General features: G+C 38.3%; 1 protein-coding gene across 4 annotated transcripts in view; it reads left to right on the top strand.

Annotated features, from left to right (window-relative positions):
• Nucleotides 1–2,706: 2,706 nt before the first annotated feature.
• Nucleotides 2,707–22,986, top strand: part of MAPK8 (mitogen-activated protein kinase 8) — a 97,778-nt gene continuing 77,498 nt past the window's right edge. For 2 of the 4 annotated variants that reach the window (XM_019444870.2, XM_019444869.2), the window contains exon 1: nucleotides 2,707–2,868. The gene's annotated coding sequence lies outside the window, so the exon portion shown is untranslated. Of the gene's footprint in view, nucleotides 2,869–4,224; nucleotides 4,379–22,986 lie in introns of all 4 variants that reach the window. The other 2 variants (XM_019444871.2, XM_019444874.2) reach the window with 2 other exon arrangements.

Below are 22,986 nucleotides of genomic sequence, written 5' to 3' on the forward strand. Positions count from 1 at the left end.
TAGCCATACTGATATCAGACAATCTAGACTTTAAAATAAAGACTGTATCAAGAGATACAGAAGGGCATTATATCATAATCAAGGGGTCTATCCACCAAGAAGACCTAACAATTGTAAACATTTATGCGCCAAATATGAGAGCACACAAATATATAAATCAATTAATCACAAACATAAAGAAACTCATTGATAGTAATACCATAATAGTAGGGGATTTCAACACCCTACTCACAGCAATGGACAGATCATCTGATCAAAAAAATCAACAAGGAAACAATGGCTTTGAATGACACACTGGACCTGATGGACTTAACAGGTATATTCAGAACATTTCATCCTAAAGGAGCAGAATATACATTCTTCTCTAGTGCACATGGAACGTTCTCCAGAATAGACCATATACTGGGACACAAATCAGCCCTAAGTAAGTACAAAAAGATTGAGATCATACCATGCATATTTTCAGGCCACAACGCTATGAAACTCAAAATCAACCACAAGAAAAAATTTGGAAAGGTAACAAATACTTGGAGACTAAAGAACATCCTACTAAAGAATGAATGGGCTAACCAAGAAGTTAAAGAGGAAATTAAAAAGTATAAGGAAGTCAATGAAAATGATAACACCACAACCCAAAACCTCTGGGATGCAGCAAAGGTAGTCATAAGAGGAAAGTATATAGCAATCCAGGCCTTCCTAAAGAAGGAAGAAAGATCTCAGATACACAACCTAACCGTACGCCTTAAGGAGCTGGAAAAAGAATAGCAAATAAAACCCAAAACCAGCAGATAATAGGAAATAACAAAGATTAGAGCAGAAATTAATGCTATCAAAACCAAAAAACCAGTAGAGCAGATGAAACCAGAAGCTGGTTCTTTGAACGAATTAACAAAATTGATAAACCACTAGCCAGTTGGATCAAAAAGAAAAAGGAAAGGACCCAAATAAATAAAATCAAGAATGAAAGAGGAGAGATCACAACCAACACAGCAGAAATAAAAACAATAATAAGAGAATATTATAAGCAATTATATGCCATCATAGGACCCTTACACACCAAGTTACTTCTGTCTGAAATATTTTCTGCCCAGTTAAATCTACTCTTAGCTTAAGAGGCAGTGCCTCAAGGAAGACTTTCCTAGCCTTATTAATTCTATTAATTGGTTTCATAATACCTTATATCCATATCAATTTATATTATAATGCAGTGATCATTTTGCATTTGTTTACCATTATTAATTCCTTATTATGTTCATTACATCTTTAAGCTCCATTGTAGTGCTAGCACAGTGCCTGGCACAGAATGGGTATAAAATACGTATTTACTGGGGCGCCTGGGTGGCTCAGTCGGTTAAGCGTCCGACTTCGGCTCAGCTCACGATCTCACTGTCCGTGAGTTCGAGCCCCACGTCGGGCTCTGTGCTTACTGCTCAGAACCTGGAGCCTGTTTCAGATTCTGTGTCTCCCTCTCTCTCTGACCCTCCCCCGTTCATGCTCTGTCTCTCCCTGTCTCAAAAATAAAAATAAAACGTTAAAAAAAAATTAAAAAAAAATACGTATTTACTGGAAATATGAAGGAAGGAAATAAAGAAGCCTAAAAGGAAACAAGGAAATGGGAAGAGAATGTATGAATGATTGCTCGCATTTATTTTTCATTTCAGAATCATTGGAAACAGGCCAGCCCACCAGGACATGGGAAGATGGTGTACCTGAATTCACTCATTTATTCAACAAATATTTATATTCATTATTAATGTAGTTTTTTTTCTGATTATGAACATAACTGTTCCATTTAGAAACCATGGAAAAAAAATTCCCAAGTATAAAAGAGAACCAATTCACCTTTCATTCCACAGTCCAATGATAAACTACTGTTAAAATAATTTGGCAGATTTCTTTCCAGGTTTTTCTATGAACACATAATATATAGGTAGGATCATTATATAGGCAGACCTCCTTCTTTCTCTTAATGATAAATTGGAACGTTTTCCTGCATCCTTGAGTTTCTTGAACACGTGGCATTTAAATTGATAAAATATATTCCATTGCATAAGATGTATGTAATTTAGACACCTTTCCACCCATTGTTGGATATTTAAGGGCTTCCCAATTTGTCTCTTCTGCGGTGAGAGATAAATCAGGTAATGCATTGAATTTGGCACGAGGTGGATTTTGGGAAAACAGGAGGCAGGTTTTTCCAAGGAGGCTGAAAAGAACAATTCCTTCTTGTAGGTTGCTGGGCCCGGGCACATGTCCCCAGAATGGAACGTAATGTCGGTCAATGTAATGGACATTTTGTCTCGCGGGTATGTGCTCAGAATCCGGGTGCCTCCTCCCCGCGTGGGTCCGGTCTAAGCACACCCTGCTTTCAAACCCTGAGGCAAGGAGCCCCAGCAGATCTGGCTCCCACGGGTGGACCGCCCCCGGCCAGCAGCCTAGAGTTCCGGCCACACGCCGCCACGTGCCAAGAGCAGGGCCCCGCCCCCTCCGATTTCCCCGACACGCCCCTCACACTTGGCCCTCAAAAGCTCTCCCCGCAGCTCCGCCTCCAGGCGACCTCTGCAAGTCCTCCCGGCCCCTATAGTAGCCCCGCCCCAGACTTCGAGCCCCGCCCCCGCAATCCGGGCCCCGAGGCTGCCCCGCCCCAAGAGCCGTTTGCCTGGCGCGGGGGTGGGGCCCTGCGCGATGACGTGGGCGGGCGTGCGCGGTGACGGCCCGCGTCCCTGTTACTCAGCGGAGCGGCCGAGGCCGGACGACGCGGCCGGGAACGCAGAGCCGCGAGCAGCCCTGGGTAACGGCCGTGGCGAGCGCCTGGACGGCGCCAGTCCCGCCGGCGGGCTTTCCTGTCGCCGTTCGCTGCGTTGCGGGGTGAGTGCGGCGGGTGCCGCAGGGCCGGGGCGGCCGGCGGCCCCGCCGTGTTTATGTTATTGTGCCGCCGCCACCGCCGCCGCCTTCTCCTCAGCCTTGACCCCCTCCCGGGAGTGGGGGGCGGGAGCGCGCGCCGGCTGGGGGCGCGCGGCGGGCGGGGGCGGCGCGGGAACAATAGGGGCTGGGGAGGCTGGGGCCGGCCAGGGGGCGTGGGGCTGCGAGACCCGGCGCGCCCAGGCCGTCAGCCCCCGGCCCGCCACTCCAGTTCCACCCGTCAGTCCTCGCGCGCCCTCCTCGCACGGGTCCCGCATCCGCGTCGGGAGGGGAAAATGGAGCGGGGCGGGGGGGGAGGGGGAAGCGGCGGGCGGCAAGTTCTGAAACACTTCGAGGAAGGTCCGGACGGAGGCGCCTGGGCGGCCCGCCGCGCCCTGGCTGCCTCTCCCGGCGATGGGGAGATGAGAGCGCTCCTCCGGTTGCCGGGTCCGGACGCCTTCCTGGCGCCCACGGGGTCCGTGGTTTGTTTCTCGGTGGTTTCTTTGTGCTAAGGCTCTGGGCGAACACAGGCAGCAGCTTCGAAAAAGGCTGGGGTGGCTTTCAGCGCTGGGCTGTGAGGGGGAGCCCGGCCCGCGACTTGCGTGGAAGGTGTCCATCACGCTGTGAGCGAGCTTAAGTGGTCAGCGGGCATTTCTCTTGAGGGTCACTCGGCGGTGACCTTTTGACTTTTTCACCCCACCCTCTCCTCTCTTTGTCTTGCCCTTGTGTTCCCAATCCTTAGATGGTAGGATCAAGTCCGGTTTAGAGTATTGCGATGAACGCTTTTGATTTTTATTTCTGAGAGTTCCCTATCAGATGTTTACTGTGAACTTAATAACATGTTGACTGCATGGTATCAGTGTTCAGTGGTTACTATTTTTACCTCTGAAATTCAGTAGTCTTCGGTAGAATTCTGGTCTGTCCATTGTGTTTGGAGACAAGCATCCAGCAAGTACCTTCTTGACAATTAGAACATCTGTTTATTTCATTCATTCATTCAGCAACTGTTCAGTACTGTACTCGGAGAGTTTGAAGGTAAAGGGAAATATCTTTTAATGGAAGAGGATGCTTTGAAATATAGATATGCCTTTAAATGATACAGTTATGTAAGTGATGAGTGTTAAAAAAGGTATTAGTTATACTCTCGGTCATTTCACTATTTTTTTTTTAGTAGTACAATCTGGAACTTAGAGTGCAGTGTTGTATTAGGAAGTTGAGTTAGGAAGTTGGTCTAAATGTACAACAGCTTTATTTATTTCCAAATCTAACTTTTTAGTCTTAACAGCCGTACAGTCTTACAGTCATTTGTAATGTCTATCTCAGATTTTCCTGCTGTGGGTTAACCTAGGAGGTCAGATGCTCTAAGTGAACATGTTTAGTGCTGTGCCTGACAAAAGCAAGCAAGAAATCAAAATGGGACCTCCTTGAGGACAGGCCTGTCTTGCATCTGTGTCTCCAGCACCTAGCCTGGAATATAGTAAGTGTTCAATAAAAGTCTGATTGATGAAAAGCTCTTTACAGTTAATAAGATTTAAAGTCCAGTGTTTATCAATTTCAGTATCAATTTTTTTCTATCCCTTCTAAACCATTTGCTATCCTAAAATAAAACCTCGTCTAAAATGTTTTTTTTTTTAAATATGTGTATCATGCACAGACAGTGATGTTTCAATAGGAGTCTAAAAATGATTGCATTTGTCTTTTGGTGACTATTGCTTTTGAAGCTAGAATATGGGAAATAGGCTACCTAAAAGTTTTATTAGAAATGTTTAATTTCTAGGAGTGCCTGGTTGGCTCAGTTGGTTAAAGCATCTGACTTCAGCCCAGGTCGTGATCTCACAGTTTACGAGTTCGAGTCGGGCTCTGTGCTGACAGCTCAGAGCCTGCTTCAGATTCAGTGTCTCCCTCTTGCTCTGCCCCTGCCTCGCTCATGCTCTGTCTCTCTGTCAAGAATAAATAAACATTAAAAAAAAAAACAAAACTAAAAAAAAGAAATGTTTAACTTCTAATAGCATTTTTAGAAATATTTAATTTAAAATTCTATCTTGGTGAAGCATATGGGCCTAAAACTCCAAATAATACCGATTTATCCCAAGTTACATCTTTTTTCCCACTCACTGCTTAATAAATTTTAGCATTTGTTTTGGATATGAGCGAATTTGAGGTGAGCCCATTAATATCTGATGTAGAGTACAAATAAAAAGGCAATGATACTTTATTAAGATAAGGAATGAAAATCTTGAGATCCCAAACTTTCATTGCTTTGCCTAGTATGTCAGATTTCAGTAAGGTTTACTGATACAATCCTTTGGCAGTACCTCACTGTCAGGTTACATGTCAAACCAGTTTATTTTGTTTTGTTTTTGAAATTCTTTTGTTTTTTAAAATCACAGCTTTATTGAGATACAATTCACATACCATAGGACTTACCATTTAGAGTGTGCATCAGTGGTTTTTAGTGTATTCACAAAGTTTTGCATTGGTCACTATCTAATTCCAGAACATTTTCATCACCCCAAGAATAAACCCTGTACCCATTAGTAGTCATTCCTCATTCTACTCTAAATTATGTTAAAAGGAAGAGATAGCACTGAAATGGGCTCTCCTTAAGTGTCCCGGAACAGTTGGAAACTATAGCCTTTAAATTCCTTTAGATCCTGGGAGAAAGGCCACTTGGGAAGGCAATTAAAGAATAAATTCCACCCAAATTAATGATGTTAGAATATTAACTCAATGCCTAATATTATGGAAATGACCTTGTGAAGATTCTCAAGTGAAACAACTTGAAATTATTTAAGTGATTATCCTAGTGGCAGTTGAAGAAGTTGTAGAATAGAAGTCTGGTTCATGTTGTCTACGGCCATACCACCCTGAATGCGCCCGATCTCGTCTGATCTCGGAAGCTAAGCAGGGTCGGGCCTGGTTAGTACTTGGATGGGAAGTCTGGTTCATGTTAGTCTGATTTGTCTGTGAAGTGAATTTGGACACATTTGAATCGACCAGGTAGTTTAGATGCTGTGTTGCAAATATAGAAGTATCAAATAATGTCTGACATGAAAGTGCCAGCTCTCTAGAGGTCTCTGGTCAAGTCAATGGTATAGGTAGTAGCCTTTCTGATTCATGTAGTGCAAGGAAGTCATTATAGCCACATAACTCTAGGTATGAATCATTTGCCTATTTCAGTGAGCTGTGATGCTTGTTGTCTTAGTCATAAGCTCTTACATGAACATTTAGAAAATTTGTCTTACTCTTATGCAGATTAACTTGAACTCTGATTTAAGAAATGAGTTCTGAGTCAACAGACTTTACTACCTAAAAGATGACAGGAGTATTGAAATAAGAGCTGTCCTATCATTCAGGGCAGTAGGTGAAACTAGACCTGTCCAGGAATCAAACTTGGGTTCACTTCTCAGTTCTGTCTTCTGGGCTTTGTCATTGAGTTCTAGAGCCATAGAAAAGTTGCTTAGCTTCTTTGGATTTAGAACTATAAACTGAAGCTGTTGGAACTCTTTTTTGATAGAAATGTTACCAGATAGGTTTTTCTTCAGAAAACATGCTAGGACAGAAAGAGTCCTTGGGTGATAATCAGAATCCTGTGTCAAGAACAGCAGTGAAACTTAGACTTTTGTAATTTTCAGAAGCAGAGAAAATTGTTAAGTCAAATATTTTCTGTAATATCCATTCTTTTAGAAAAAAAGCTTCACAGTAACCTAAGAGTTTTTGAATGATAGATTTTATTCATTTTACAGCACCATGCTTACTAATGAGACTTCCATTACTCTCAGAGGGTTAGTGGAAGATGTGAAAATGAAGAGTTTATTAGCCTTAAGAAGCTTATGATCAGACATGGGACTAAAGGCATATCTAAACAGTGAATTTATGTTCTTTTAAAAGATTTATGAGAGCTTTCCCCAAACAAAAGCCTGCCCCGAATATCTGGACTGGCTAAATTTCATTGAAATCTGTTTTTTAAATTATATGCGAATACGTAAGAAAACTTACTAGCCGCCATTCTTTTTCAGGGTGGTGGATTATATCATAAATATAGCTAATGTGGTGTTAATACATGTCTGTCTCCTGATACCCTGTCTCCTGATACATCAGGTTTGGTTAAAATCTGCCAATTCTTTAGAAAGTTAAGGAGCCCAAACTTAATAGTGGTTGTTAACATGGGCTTTAGGGTCATCTCTGAGTTCACATTCATGCTCCAAATCTAATTATATGGCCAGGTTAGTTAAGGGTATATAACATCTTTGGGCTTGTTTTATTATTTGTCAAATGAGAGTAATAATAGCACATAATCTCATAGGGCTATAAAATTTAAGGTACTGTATGTGAAGTGCTTGACACTAATATAGTACCTGGAATACTAGATAAAAGTATTCAGGAAATTTTAGCTATTATTAACACTTAAGATTTTTAACTTGGAACAAATGCAAAATGCCAAGTAAATTAAAAACTAATTTCATGTACAGTAAACATTTGAATTCTCCAAAGTGCCGGTTGTTTTCTGCTGCATCTTTGGGGTTTGTTTAAAATTGGATTGTGTTAGTATCTAATCTGAATTGACTGAAATGATTTAACATTTGTACCAATAATCCTCTCTGCTTTAAAATTTAGAAACGTTCCAGAAACAAATATTAAAAGAAAATTATTTGCCACATTCTCTGATACAAAGTTATTTTGCCGTGTTTATCTTTACCACTGCAGAGAATTGTCCAAGCTTTCCTAGGTTGATTTTGACAGATTTCTAAAAGAATGGCAATCCAGGAACTGGGAATAGCTGTATCATGTACCCGTATTTGAAGCAAATGGAATACTGTTATATCTTTAATCTTAATTTTGACTCTGAAGATTGCAGATTTGTCAGAGACCGGGTAACCACAACAGTTCATTAAGCATTTTCTAGAGGTCTCTAGAAAAACGAGGGAAATTATTTATAAGTGGCATCTGGAAATATTTTCCCTGTGTTTTTCTGTTTTCTGTGTAGTGTTTCTGTGGTTATATTGGTACATCAAATTTCTTGCTCCTTCTTGAAGACAGCAACTATGAAATGATGTTAGTATTCATTGAGAAACCATCTACACCAATCCAGGAATTAGGTGATGTGGGGGCAACAGGAAGTAGAAGTTAGTCTTTCCTTTCAGTGAGTATAACTTGATGGGAAATAAGGACAAACATAAGTACGTTTATGTCCTAATTCAAGGAACCAGATATTGTTAGGCATTTCATTGGGAATTTCTTTCATCTTGAGGCCTGAGTGCTGGATGGTGGAGCATTTGGCGACTTCCAAACCATACATGTCTTACCTTGCCTTTTAAAATATACTTACTAGGGGCACCTGGGTGACTCAGTAGGTTGTGTCTGACTCTTGATTTTGGCACAGGTCATGATCTCACAGTTTTGTGGTGCCTGCTTGGGATTCTCTCCTCTCCCCTGCCCCTCCCCCACATGCTTTCTTTCTCTCTCTCTCTCTCTCTCTCTCAAAATAAATAAACTTTATTAAAAAAATAAAGTAAAATATACTCACTAGATAAACCGCAAAAAGCAAGATGTCTTCTTCCCTAATTTCTGGTTAAAGTTGTGACATGGTACAGATAAGTCAAAATGTAAATCATGAGAAAAGACAAACTTTATAGTCATCTCAAACGCGTTTTGGAGCACAATAGGATATTAAAAGAAGTATATGAAAAGCAGATAGAAAAGATGCTATTCACATATTAACCAGAATCCTCAAACTCTGCAGTATTGAAGCTCTGAAGACTTAAAGCTAGATTTACGCTAGGAGCATTTTTCTTAAATTTTTCTCAGAGAAGTATGGGTTTCACTGCTTCCTGTTGCTGAGGGGCTCAAGTCCCAACATATTTTTAGGGTCACTAGGAAAGAAAAGAGCCAAGCACACCGCCTTTGCTTGGCATGAGACATTAACACGTCAGGAACTTGCTGTTTTCTAAAAGCTGTTAATGGGAATGGATATTCACCCTTCTCTGACTTGCTCTTTACAGAGTGAATCGCAGCTGCCATAAGGGTCAACCAAAAATGAAATAAAGGAAAGCCATCACTGTATAGATTTCTCTGTGACTTAAGAAAGGGTTACTTTTTAGTCAAAACAAAAACCAAAGCATCTGGCTGAGAATTAAAAAAGTTTTAGTAATTTTATTTATATTTTGACTAAGTAACTTATTCATTTTGATTCAGAATTCCAAAGATTGAGAAAGATATAGTAAAAAATATCCTTCCCATTCTCTTCCTCCACATGGAAACAGTGTTAAGTTTCCTGTGAATCCCTGTAAAGAAGTTAATGTATGTGCAAGTAAATACACAATTACTTGTCCAAAACCCTGGATCCAGATGCATTTCAGAATTAGTTGTTTTTTGGTTTTTTTTTTGGGGGGGGGGGGGTGTTGCTGCAGAAAGGTAATATAGTGCATCTACCATTTCATCAAAATCCCTAGTGGAGGGGGGGAAGTGTGTAGCGTCCTGTAATTAAATGTTAATATTTCTGTTCAAAAGCGTAAATAGTACACTAAAGATAAATAAAGATTATAAAGTCTTATGGAAATTTTTGTCAGATTTTGACACCAAGTAGGTTTGTACTAAGCTTATAAAAAACTTATTTTTCTGAGCTTGACAGATTTCAGGATTGCCAATGAGGAATTGTGTGTCTTACATATGTAATGTATGTCCTCTGACTTCACCTCCTTATTCATTGAGTTGTTGCATACTTTGCACAGTATCCTTTATCTTTTATTTTTAACTTAACAATATAGTTTAGAGATGATTTCCTATTAATCATATCAGTATGTAAATACCAAATTTATTTTATTTTTTAAACACCTTCACAATGTGTCATTTGTCTTAGCTTGGACAGCTATAACAAAATATCATAGACTGGGTGGATTAAACAATAGGCATTCTAGTTCTAAGAGGCTGGGAAGTGCAAGATCAAGGTGTTCAGAGATTTGGTTCCTGGTGAGGACTCTTCCTGGCTTGCAGATGTCACCTCATTGTGTCCTCACTTGGAGAGAGGGAGTGTCTGCTTTCTCTTCCTGTTTTTATGATAGTGATCCCATCATTGAGGTCCTATCTTCACAAGCTCTTACAGTACTAATTACCTCCCAAAGTTCCAAAGGGGACACAAATTCACATCATAACACCATTTTACAGGTGTAACATTGATTTAACTAGCCCCTTTTTTGATGTACATCTAGGTTGTTTTAGGTTGTTCTTTTGCTGTCAAAAGCCACGGTCAAGTGGATTACCTTAAATATACATCATTTAACACTTGCATAGAAATGTGTAGGATACATATCCAGAAGTGGAATTGCTAGATCAGAACGTATGTGCCTTTCTAAATTTGACAGACATTGCCAAAATAACATTTGTAGAAGTTGTTCCAACTTGCGTTTCACCAGCCCTGCCATTATGAGAGACATTAAACATATTTTTACTTTTAAGGGCTATTTATAGTTTCTTTATTGTGAACTGTCCATATCCTTGCCTATTTTTATATCACTTTGTTACTCTTTTTTTTAGGTTTGTAGAATTTATTTTTATATTAGGGAAAATAGCTCTATGCTAATTTTTGGAAATATTTTTCCTAATTTGCTCTTCACTTTTTGGTTTCTTTATGGTGATTTTATCATTCTGAATTTTTTTCCCCGATAGTTAAAATGCTTACCAATCTTTACTGACTTCTAAATTGCATGTTATGGTTAGAAAGTCTTTTGCTAAGCTAAAGACTATGCAAGAATTCTCAAATGTTATTTTTCTAGAACTTTTATGGTTTCTTTGTTCTTTTCTCACTCTCTTTTTGTACTTTTAATTCTTTTACTTATTTGGAATTTATTCTGGAGTAAGATCTGATACATAGGTCCAACCTTATTTCTGTTACCACATAACCATCCAGTTGTCCCAACATGATTTATTGAATAACAGTTTTTGTCTTACAGATTTGAAATGCCACCTTTATAATTTACTGGATTTCCATGTGTATTTGGGACCATTTCTGGTCCACTGACCTATCTGCCCATTTGGGAACCAAACCATCCTGTTTTAATTATTGTATTTTATACTATGTTTTCTGTTAGGGCTAATTCCCTTTCTTCTTCAAAATCTTTTCTGACTTCCATCTTGTTTATATGAAATTTTGCAATCAGTCCATTTAGTTTAGTTACCATTTCTGTTGGGATGACTTGATTTTTTTATTTTATGAAGGTAAAATTTGCAGTAAGATGCACAGTCCTTAAATGTATAGCCCAGTGAATTTTGCCTATGTATATATTCTGTGCAACACCCAGATCGAGATCTGGAACATTACCATTACCCAGAAAGTTTTCTTACGCTCTTTTCAAGTTAATATCTCCTCCTGTGCACCACCCCTCCCACCTTAACTTCTATCACATAGATTCACTTTGTGTTTAGGGTTTTCTTCATATTTATTGGCAGCTTTATGAAAGTGTTGTGTCTCTCTATCCAAGAATATGGAAAACCTTAATCTTTTCATTTCTTCAAGTCCCTTTTTGGGTTCCTAATAGCATTTTTAGGTTCTTTGCTATTAATTTTTTTTCTTTCTTTTCTCTGTTAGAAATGGCATCTTTCATTTTATCTTCTACCTGATTGTATATATAAGAAAGCTGTTTATTTTGCTCATTAATTAATAATTTGTATATTTAATAATAATTTGTATGTTAAACTCCCTTTTAAAACTTGTAATTTGTAGTAATTCTGTAGTTGAAATTTTTATTATCAGGTATAAACCATGTATCCTTTTTTACTTTCTCCAGGTTTACCTCCCCTCTCCCAACTTTTAGTGATTTTTAAACATAGTTTTCTTCCACAATGTATAAAACAAAGATCAAAATATCTGTATACCTGTTGAGTATTTAAAGGATGTGAGTGGTGAAATTCAGGAGGGATTATGAGAGTAATTAGGGCAATGTGTAGTTTTTTAACATTAACATTAAATAGACTTGAATCGTGGTTTCCAAAACGTCAAGTAGACAAGCTAGTGATGATTTGACAGTGAATGCAGAATTAGTAAATAACTTTTTTGTCTCTTATTTGGTAATACTTACAGATAGTTTTCTATGTACATAGCACCCAGAGGCAGTTTCTGGAAGTATAACTTAGTCTGCTGTCTGGAAACATATAATCAAAGTGGAGAGTCAAGCTATATAGAAGTGAGCAGCAAATGAATGTGGAGAGGAAGGACTTAGAAAAATGATGCTGGCAAAAATCTGCAAGACTGGAAAGCATGGAGGTGGAGGAATGAGTAGAAGGAGTGGGTTTGATTTGACTATTGGGCTTGAGGTATCTCATCCTTGTGAAATTATGTCGTGGTTGAAGATATTTGGCTGAAATTCAATTCAATTTAATTGTTTAATGGAGATTTCATAGTTGGGTTTGTATCTTTCCACCTCTCCCTGCCCCACAAAAATCTGAGGTGATTTACTCCTCCAGGACTCACACACTGTTGAATAAGCAGATAGAAATAAATAATCAAAACCGAGGGAAAACAAGAATCCAGAATGTTCTAATAATAGCTAATACTTATTCAATACTTATCATATACCAAGCACTGTTCTAGTGCTTTACCTATGTTAAAGTGTTTAAACATCACACAACAGCCCTATGAGGTAGACTCTGTTCAGTGTTTTTCCCATTTTATAGATGAGGAAGCAGGCACAGAAAGATTATGTGGGAAATTGCTGGTGACGTTGATGAGTTTTATTGAAGTGAAGAGAAAGAAACCAAATTGAAATCAGTCAAAATACATTGAATGAAAAGTTTTTTTAAGAGTAAATGAGAAATGAGCAAATGCAGGTATAGTATATGCAGAAAACTTTTTAAAGATTAGCCATGAATTGGAACAGAAGAGTGAATGGGTAGGTAAAGTAAAATATAGGGTCTAGTGAATGAAAAAGAGAATATACAGGAAAAGGAATGGAGAGCATGAGTAGAGAGATTGGTCTTTGTTAGACAGAGGTCTTCCGTCAAAGAGGAGGAAATGCAGAAAAATTGTGTGCCCTTGTAAGAAGTTTGGTGGTTAGAAGATGAAAGCTTATCCTTCTTGTGTTCAGCCTTTATCTTCTGTCCTGGTTTCAGTTTTCTCAGTGAAGTATGAGTTTGGTATGGGCAAGAGGGGGAAGGGAGTGTGGGAAGTTTTAAGCAGTTTGCCAGTAAGTATTCATTAATTATTCTTTTAAGGTTTGAAATCTTGAATTTAAAGTGATATTAGTCAGCCTGGTTTTGTGACCCCCCCCCCCCGCCCCCCCGCTGGCATTATTTAACTGGTTAGATACAAACACGGATAGGCAGATCAACTTCTGGGGTGAGGTTTTGCTAGGTGTATCAGATTTCTAAAGAGAGAGCATCAGTAGCAGATATTTATATATAAAGAAATTTCAAGGAATTTGCTTACACAGTTGGAGGCTGGCAGGTTGGAAATCTGTAGGGCAGGCTAGCAGGAAACTCTTGGGCAAGAGTTGATGCTACAGACCTGAAGTAGAATTTCCTCTTTCTCAGGAAAACCTCAGTTTGTCCCTTAAGACATTTCATCAGATTGGATGAGGCTCACCCACATTATTGAGGATAATCTCCTTTACCTAAAGTCAACTGACTGTGGATGTTAGCAACATCTGCAAAATGTCGTCATAGCAACACTTAGATTTGTGTTTGATTGAATAACAGGACTGCCGCACAACCAAAGTGACACATAAAACTAGGTCACTATAAAATAAGGAAAAAGGAAGGGACAAGGAAAATAAGGGCTTTTTAAAGGGAGTGCTTACAGGAGTGGTGATGAATCGTGAACTCTTAACTGGACAAGAAAAGGAGGTGAAATCAGAATGGATAGTAAGGAAGTGGTAGCATTAATGTATTGGAAATTTCAATTAAAATTGTTGGGGGTGGGTGGGACTGGATAAAGTAATGAACTAGAAGGATTGAGTGTGTTGGTCAGAGTGGGATGCTTGAAATAGAGATTTAACAGGTATAATCGTTTCTGGCAATGATAATGCCCAGGATGCTTTGGAAAATGGACTGCTAAAGTGGGATTGAATGAAAAGTCTGTGGAAATGAGGACGCCAATGAATTAAAGAGGCTGAGGTATTAAAGGGGTCAGTCAGTCTGCATGAATGGTGGTCAGTAGGTGGTGACGGCAGTAAGGATACTGTGAACGAGTTGCCAACATCCTTAATCAGTGGAGAAGAATTGGAAGGAGGGTAGATGATAATGAGGAATGGTAAACGTATAATCAGCTAAGTTTGTCACAAACTAGGAATTTCAGCCCAGTGAAGGGCTGAGGAGAGATGACGGATTCGGTAAAATGGAGAATGTACACAACCTCCATTGTACATGTACATGGAGGATGTGGCAGTTAAGAACTCAGAGAAGATGACCAGGAAGAGTTGGACTTTTTCTGGGACATGAAGCATGAATGAGATTGGTCCTGATAATAGGAGATGTGGGCATCAGTTCTACTGTTAGAGGACTCTATGGCAGTGTATTTCAAGTTGCCAGTCATGACCCATTAATGGAGAATGAATTTAGGAGGTCACAACTAATGTTGTGGTTTTAAATGAAACAGAATAGAAAATATCACAGAGTAATATCACAAGTAATAAGGGGCTAAGAATTTTTTAACAACTTCACTGAGATTTAATTTATACGCCATTACAATTCACCTATTTCAAATATACAAGTTAAAAAAAAATTCTTCTTGTTATTCATGGAATAATACTGCCATCACCACAGCCTAATTTTAGAACATATTTGTCACTCTGAAAATTCCATACTTAGGGCGCCTGTGTGGCTCCGTTGGTTGAGTGTCTGACTTTTGATTTCGGCTCAGGTCATGATTTCACAGTGGTGAGATGGAACCCTGCATCCTGCAGTTCTTCCCTGGGCATGGAGCCTCCTTAAGATTCTCTCTCTCACTCTCCCTCTGCCCCTCCTTGCTCTCTCAAAAACAAAAACTAAAAACAAACCCCAAAACACCAAACACCTTAATTTTTATTCTATATCCAAGTTTCTTCTGTTGTCCATTTTGTAGGTAGGTTTCTCAAACCAGGATTCAATCAAAGTTCATGTGTTACATTTGTTGTTGCCTTAGACACTTTTAATCCGTGCCCCTCCCACCTCCCACCCCGCTCTGTGGAGTATACATTCCAAGACCCCCAATGGATGCCTGAAACTGCAGGTAGTACCAAACCCTACTTTTTCCTATACATATATATCTGTAATAAAGCTTAATTTGTAAATTAGGCCCAGCAAGAGATTAATAACAATAATAATAAAATAGTTCATAACTATATATTATAATAAAGGCTATGTGAAAATTGTCCCTCCCTATATATCTTATTGTACTGTACACCCGTCTTGTGATGATGATACAATGCTTGTGTGATTCATTCACTTCATCATGAGGTGAATGATGTAGGCACTGTGATGTAGTGTTAGGCTACTATTGATCTTCTGACGGTGAGTCAGAAGGAGCATCATCTGCTTTTGGACCAGTGGTTGAAATCATGGAAAGCAAAACCTCAGATAAGGGGAGACTACTGTACTACATTTGTCCTACCTCCACTTGCTCTCCCCATGGTCCTGGCTTCTGGAAGAGATCAGGACAGTTGTCTTACAGAATGTTTCACATTCTTAATTTGTCTGATTGTTTCCTTGTGGTATTTAATTTGTATCTGCAGCCACTGTGTTTCCTAAAAATAGAAGGTTGGGTCTAAATGCTGGATTATATTTAGATTTTTTGGCTTAGATGCTCTTGTGTACATTGTATTCATTCATAATATAAGGCATATAACACCGGGTTTTGTATGCCTAAAGTGTGATCATTTGGTTAAAGTGGTATTTTATAGATCCATCCATTATAAAGATGTTTTTTCCCCCTCTTTGCAATTAGCAGCTGATCAGTGAGGCAGTAGTTTGGTTCACCGAGAAAATTCTGTCTCCCAGAAGCTTTTTGCTTGATGTTTTTAAAGCCTTTCGTTGTCTAAATCAGTTATTTCAGGGGCGCCTGGGTGGCTCAGTAGGTTGTCTGACTTTGGTCAGGTCATGATCTCAAGGTTTGTGACTTTGAGCACTGTGTCAGGGCTTTGTGCTGACAGCTTGGAGCCTGGAGCCTGCTTCGGATTCTGTGTCTCCCTCTCTGCCCCCACTTGTGCTCTGTCTCTCTGTTTCTCTCTCTAAAATAAATAAACATTAAAAATTTTTAAATCAGTTATTTCATTTGGGCTCACAAAATGTTTCTATTCTGGATCTGTTAGCCAGCTGTCCTCCATTAAAAAGACTTTTCCCTTGTCAACTAGGATTGAACCACAGTTTTTTCCTAAAAAGATGAGGTAAATGTTTATTTTCCTTTGATATATCAATCTTTTAACTCTGAAAACTCCTTGAATTCTGAATTCTGAACTTGATTTCTACTCTGAAAATTAGTTATTAGTTATCTCTGATGGTGGCAAACAACTTTATTTACCTCTTTCTTTCTCTCGTTCGGTATTACAGAAATTTGTGGGGGTGGGGGTTAGTATTTTATAATCATTTCAGTCACTATTCTTTTTTTTAGAAAGTTTATTTTTTTAGAAATTTTAGATTTACAGAAAAAATGAGAACATATTACAGAGATTTCCCATATACCCTCACCCAATTTCTCCTATTAACAACATCCTCCTACATTAATATGGTACATTTATGATAATTAGTAAACTAATGTCAATATATCATTACTAACTGAAGTCCATAGTTTATTCAGCTTTTCTTAGTTTTTACCTAATGTCCTTTTTCTGTTCCAGGTATCCCATCTAGGATACCACATTCCATTTATTTGTCATGTCCCCTTAGAATCTTCTTGCCATTGGGTACTCAGACATTCCTTCAACGTTTTTGAAGGCCTTGACAGTTTTGAGGAGCACTGACTGGTCAGGTGTTTTGTAGATTCCCCTCTGTTGGAATTTGTCTGATGTTTTTCTCATTTTTAGACTGGGATTGTGGGTTTAGGGGAAGCAGATCATAGGGGTAAAGTGCCATTTTCATTACATCATATCAAGGGTACATACTATTAACATAATTTGTAACTGTTGATGTTGGCCTTTAGCACCTGGCTGAGATAATGTTTGTAAGATTTCTCTGGTATAAAGTGACTCCACTCACCCCCCCCCCCCCCATTGTACTATTTGGAAGAAGTCACTATGTGCAGCTATACTTAAAGAGTGAAGAGGTATGTTTTGCCTCCTTAAGAGTGGAATACATAAATTAATTGAAATCCTTTCACATGAGAGATTTGACTCTTTTCCTCGTTTACTAATTCAGGACTTTGTATCAATATAGATTCATGATTATTTGTTTCATACTTTAGGTTGTAACCCAATAATACTAAATTATTTTCTTGCTCAAATTGTTCCACCTTTGGCCTTCCAGTTGGTCTTCCAGTTGGCTCCTGTGTGCCTTTGACATACCTCCATCAGAGTGGGTTGTTTTTTGTTGTAGTTTGTTTTTTGAGGCCTTCTTTAGTTTCTGTCAGTACAAGGTGGTTCCAGCCCATCTTACATATTTTCTGCTCTAATCCTAAAATCAACCACTTCTCCAAGGAGCTCTATTTCCTTTCATTAGAGAATGTTGTTGGAAAATTAGAAACCAAGATCTGGGTGCTAGGTGTGCTTATTGCTACTGGGATCTAATTTCTTTTAGGTGCTCTTAGCATTCAGCAAAGAAATGAATGTGTACGTATATTAACATACACGTATATAAATATGTGTCTATACACATATCTATAAATATTTTATGTAACCATCTGTGTCTATATTAAGCTAAACGAGTTCTTACTGTCTTCAGCTCTAATCCATTACCACATGGATCTTTTTGGCATTCTCCCCTTAGTGACAGTAAATTTCCTTCCATACTGAGAAACCTGCCTCCTACCATATAGGATTCATTTACTTAATTGTTTAATTCCAGTATGTATATGTGCAGAGCAGTATCAGAATTATTAACCCATACCCAAAAACCAGGAGCTTTTTGTGTATTCTTTAGGAATTACTACATATATAATCACATGTACATACAAAAACAATTTTTTCTTTCACAATCTATATACCTTTTCTTTTCTTTAATTTTTAATAATTTTTTAAAAGTTTATTTAGTATTGAGAGAGAGCACAAGCTGGGGATAGGCAGAGAGAAAGGGAGACACAGAATTCGGAGCAAACTCCAGGCCCTGAGCTTTTAGCACAGACAGCTCGAGCTGTGGCTGGAACCCACAGACCGTGAGATCATGACCTGAGCCTAAGTCAGACACTTAACCGACTGAGCCACCCAGGCACCCCATACCTTTTATTTTCTTTTGTTGTCTTGCTGCAATAGCTAGAATTTCTGGTATGATACTGAATAGGAGTGGTGAGAGGGGACATTTTTGTCTTGTTCCTGAACTTAAAGGGAAAGTATCCAGTTTCTCACCATTAAGTATGATATTAATTACAGAGTTTTGTTTTGTTAGATTTCTTTATCAAATCGAGGAAAATTCTCTCTATTCCTAGTTTGCTGAGAGTTTTTATCACGAATATGTGTTAGATTTTGTCAAATGGGTTTTCTTTTCCAGTGATAGGACCATAGGATTTTTCTTCTTTAGCCTGTTAACGTGGTAGGTTACATTAATAGATTTTAGAACCAGCCTTACATACCTGAAATAAATACTTCTTGGTTGTGGTGTAGAATTTTTTTTATATATTGTTGGATTCCATTGCTAATATTTTATTGAGGATTTTTATATCTGTGTTCATAAAGAATATTGCTCTGTAGTTTTCCTTTCCTGTAATGTTTTTGTCTGATTATTAGGATAATGCTGCCCTCATACAGTGAAGTAGGGAATGTTTCCTTGCTTCTGTTTTCTGGAAGACATTGTAGAGAATTAATAATTTGTATCATTCCCCCCCCCACCCCCCCCAAATGTTTGGTAGAATTCATCAGTGAAACCAATTAGACTTGGTGCTGACAGTTTGGGAAGGTTAATTAATATTGATTCAGTTTCTTTAATTAGTGTACTCCTATTCAGATTATGTGTTTCTGTGTGAATTTTGGTGGGTGTTATCTTTCACAGAATTGGTCCATTTCATCTCAGTTGCCACATTTGTGAGTATAGAATTTTTCATAGTATTCTTTCACTATCCTTTTAGTGTACTTGAAATCAGTAGTGATGACCTCTCTTTCCTTTTTTATATTACTAATTTTTGTCTTCTTTCTCTCTCTTTTTTCTTGCTTAGTTTGGCTAGATTTTCTTTATATTTTCAAGAAACCAGTTTTTGTTTTTGTTGATTTGTTTTCTTTGTCTGTTCTTAGTTTTATTGCTTTCTGCTCTAGTTTTTTGTTTTTTGTTTTTCCTTCTGCTTGCTTTAAGTGTCATTATTCTTTTTGATGCTCACATTGTTCCAGATTTGGCCAGTGGGAATTTCTTGAAGTGAATGCCCTATCGTTTTGATCTGACCTGGTTGGTCATTGAGTGCTTCGTGCAGAACGAGATATCTGCGTTTCAACTTGTACTTACCCTGCCTCAGCCTGGAACACTCCATTCCTTACGAAATTGGTTTTAACCTTAATTTTACATGGTTGCTTACTTCTTTCATTTAAACTTTGAACAGGTCTGCCACAAAGGATCAGCCCTTTTGTTTTTCTTTGGTAGGCTACAGAGCAACTGAGGTATCCTGTCCATTCCTGTATTTGTTGAATTCTTCCTTGTTTCAAAAACAGAACAGGGGTGCCTGGGTGGCTCAGCCAGCCGGTTAAGCGTCTGACTTCGGCTTAGGTCACCATCTTTCAGTTTGTGAGTTCCAGCCCCGTGTTGGGCTCTGCTGACAGCTCAGAGCCTGGAGCCTGCTTCAGACTCTGTGTCTCCTTCTCTCTCTGCCCCTCACCAGCTTGCACTCTGTCTCTCTCTCTCAAAAATAAATAAAACATTTAAAATTTTTTTAAGAAACAGAACATTTTCTTGTTCAGTATGTATAGGCGTAATGATACTTTACATATAGCCAAACTTCTTCTATAAGTCACTGAAAGTGACTTGAACTTCAGCAGTTTGAGCTCCTGCTATGTTAAGAGATAACTGAACACACTTTCTTAAGAAGGTAGAAAATTAAGTATGCAATTTTCTGAATTACTTGATTTGGCTTTTCTGCATCTCTAGAATTGTTTCATCATTTATATTTGAAGTGTTTGAACTTTAACTTTCAAGGTTTTTGCTATTTTTTTTTTCACCAAATATTTACTGTCTGCTAGCACTTCACAATTAACCCATTTAATCCTTCTAACAACCTTTTAGGTAGATGTTATTATTCTACCCTGTCTTCCATTTTATAGATGGGGAAACTGAGGCAGGTAAAGTTAAGTAAATTGCCCAGAGTGGTGGGGCCAGAATCTGACCCAGATAATCTGTTTTAGAGTCTGAGTTTTAATCACTGCTCTGTGTGGCCTCTCCTGTGATAGTTACATGGATGAGTTGTGATTTTGCATCACATTCTCCCTTTCTCTTCCTGTTAATTATGGTGTGGTGGGTGGCACTCATATTACTGTAATGACTTGGTGTGGCATTGTAGGCACCAGTTATATAAGCAGTAGAGTTTTGAGATCCCTAATTGGAAGAATTCAGAGCCTTGTATTTCATTGCTTTGTACTATTGGCCCTTTGCTGCAATTCTTTTTGGCCAAAAGACATTTTCTTTAATAGAGATAATCTCTAAAAAGATTGCATTCTCCTTAAAAAAAAAAAAAAAGTTTACTAAATCCATTTAGAGTATGAATTTTGAAGTACTATATTCTGTGATGATGTAAGATCAAAGGAGAGTAAGTAAAAACGCTTCATAAGGTATGGAGAGCTGAATATTTGTAACAAGTTTATTGGTGTACGTAGTTTGGCCGGTACTGTATATATAGAAAGGATTATTATTTTATGAGGACATCTTACTGGAAATCTGAGATTCTTAGAATTCTAAGTTTCAGTTCTTTGCTATGTTAACAAGGGATCCACTGCATCCCATTTTCTCTTTAATTTTCTCCTCTTTCTGTGCCTCCCTGCAGTTACTAAGGCCTGCTAGTTCCCTAAGGTTAGGAAGCACCCCTTTTGGAAAGAATGTTATCCAGTGCTAATGAGAGGAAAAGAGTAGGCATTTGTTTATTTTTTTTTAAGTTTATTTTTATTTATTTTGAGAGAGAGAGAGAGAGCACACAAGGAGGGGAAGGGCAGAGGGAGAGAGAGAATCCTGAGCAGGCTCCCCGCTCAGTGCAGAGCCAGACGTGGGGCTCGATCCCACCGCTGTGAGATCATGACCTGAGCCGGTATCAAGAGTTGGATACTTAACCGACTTGAGCCACCCAGGTGCCCTTTTGTTTATTTTTTAAAAATTCAATGCAAATACATACAGAATATTGGGGAAAGTAAAGATAAAAAGATCAAAACTGCTCATAATCTTGCTAATAATATTTTGGTATATTTCTTTCCATATATTTTGTGTATGTGTGAGAGAGATCATTATTTATATACATCAGCTCACACATCAGGTATATGTTTATAAGGGATCCAGGAGTAGTGTTAACATGTATCAATTGGGAACTATCATGGTGGTAAGTGCTTTGATCTGATTAGGAATAAAGCCTGAAAAAATAGATTTTTCTCTAAAAGAAATGTGTCCTTAATGGAGTAAGAACTTTTATAAAATAAAAGAAAATTTGTAATATTGGTTTTCATACCTTAGTCTGCCAAGGTTTATTAACATCTCTTATGTTAATATTAATATTTCTTTGACAGTAGAAAATATAGGAAGGGGTTTCAAGGGTTCCATGAAGTGAAACTTTTTATAATAATGATAATAATAATAAGTTGTGGGGTGCCTAGGTGGCTCATTCAGTTAAGTGTCCAACTTCAGCTTAGGCCATGATCTCAGGGTTCGTGAGTTCCAGCCCTGTATTGGGCTCTCTGCTGTCAGCATGGAGACTGCTTAGGTTCCTCAGTCCCATCTCTCTGCCCCTCTCCCAATTGTGTTCTCTCTCAAAAATAAATAAACATTAAAAAAATAATACTAAGTTGTTATTTGCCTTTTTCATACTTGTTCTCAAGTTTTCCAGAGGCCACGTGACCAGACCTGTGATGTGGCAACAGAGTGAGTGCAGAAGCACATAAGAGAATCCAGCTGTCCGAAATTAAGCCAAAAAGAAAGGAATTTGTAAAAATGTAAAACAGAGGCAGTCTTCTCAATAGTGTTTAAAAGAAAAAATGTTTTCCACCAAAATGCTAGTTACGTTAACATGTAATAAGTTTTATTATTATATTTAAGTAAGCTTTAAAGTTTTTAAATGTTCAATTTTAGCATCAAATGTAGTACATATTAATAGCTATAACCAATATAAAATATAAATAAAAGTTGTCTGGGATCTTCAATTTTTTTTTAAATGTTTATTTTTGAGAGAGAGAGATAGAGTACCAGCGGGGGAGGGGCAGAGAGAAAGGGAGACACAAAATCCGAAGCAGGCTTCAGGCTCTGGGATGTCAGCACAGAGCTCGATGTGGGGCTCGAACTCATGAACTGTGAGATCATGACCTGAGCTGAAGTCAGACGCTTAACCCACTGAGCCACCTAGGCACCCTTGGGATCTTCAATAATTTTAAAGAGCATATGGGGTCCTGAGACCAAAAAATTTAAGAGCTGCTGCGTTATAGGATATCAAGAAATCATTTGTTCACGTGACTGCTTATTTTATCAGAAATATCTTGGGAAGCTGCCAAGACTCACAGGGACAGGTTTAAATTTTCCAGAGTTTTAATTTTCACTTGAAACCTTGAATTTTATCATTGGCAGTAAATGCTGTCATTTGTTTTCCTTGAGGTAATTGACTGACTTTGTTCATTTTCAAGAAAATGTCTTCCAGATACCCTACTCCAAATTAATAGTTGTCAGTCATTCTTTCAAGTAAAAATGGTATTGCATAAAATTGATTATGCATAAATATGGGTTCAGTCAGGTCTGCAGATCTTCTGAATGTTGAAATATTTCAGTATATTGTTATTGTCACAGTGTCTTAGGACTCACTGGGCTATC

Source organism: Panthera pardus, unplaced genomic scaffold (assembly GCF_024362965.1).
Source record: "Panthera pardus isolate Hobbes unplaced genomic scaffold, ASM2436296v1 HiC_scaffold_22, whole genome shotgun sequence".
Lineage (NCBI taxonomy): Eukaryota > Metazoa > Chordata > Mammalia > Carnivora > Felidae > Panthera > Panthera pardus.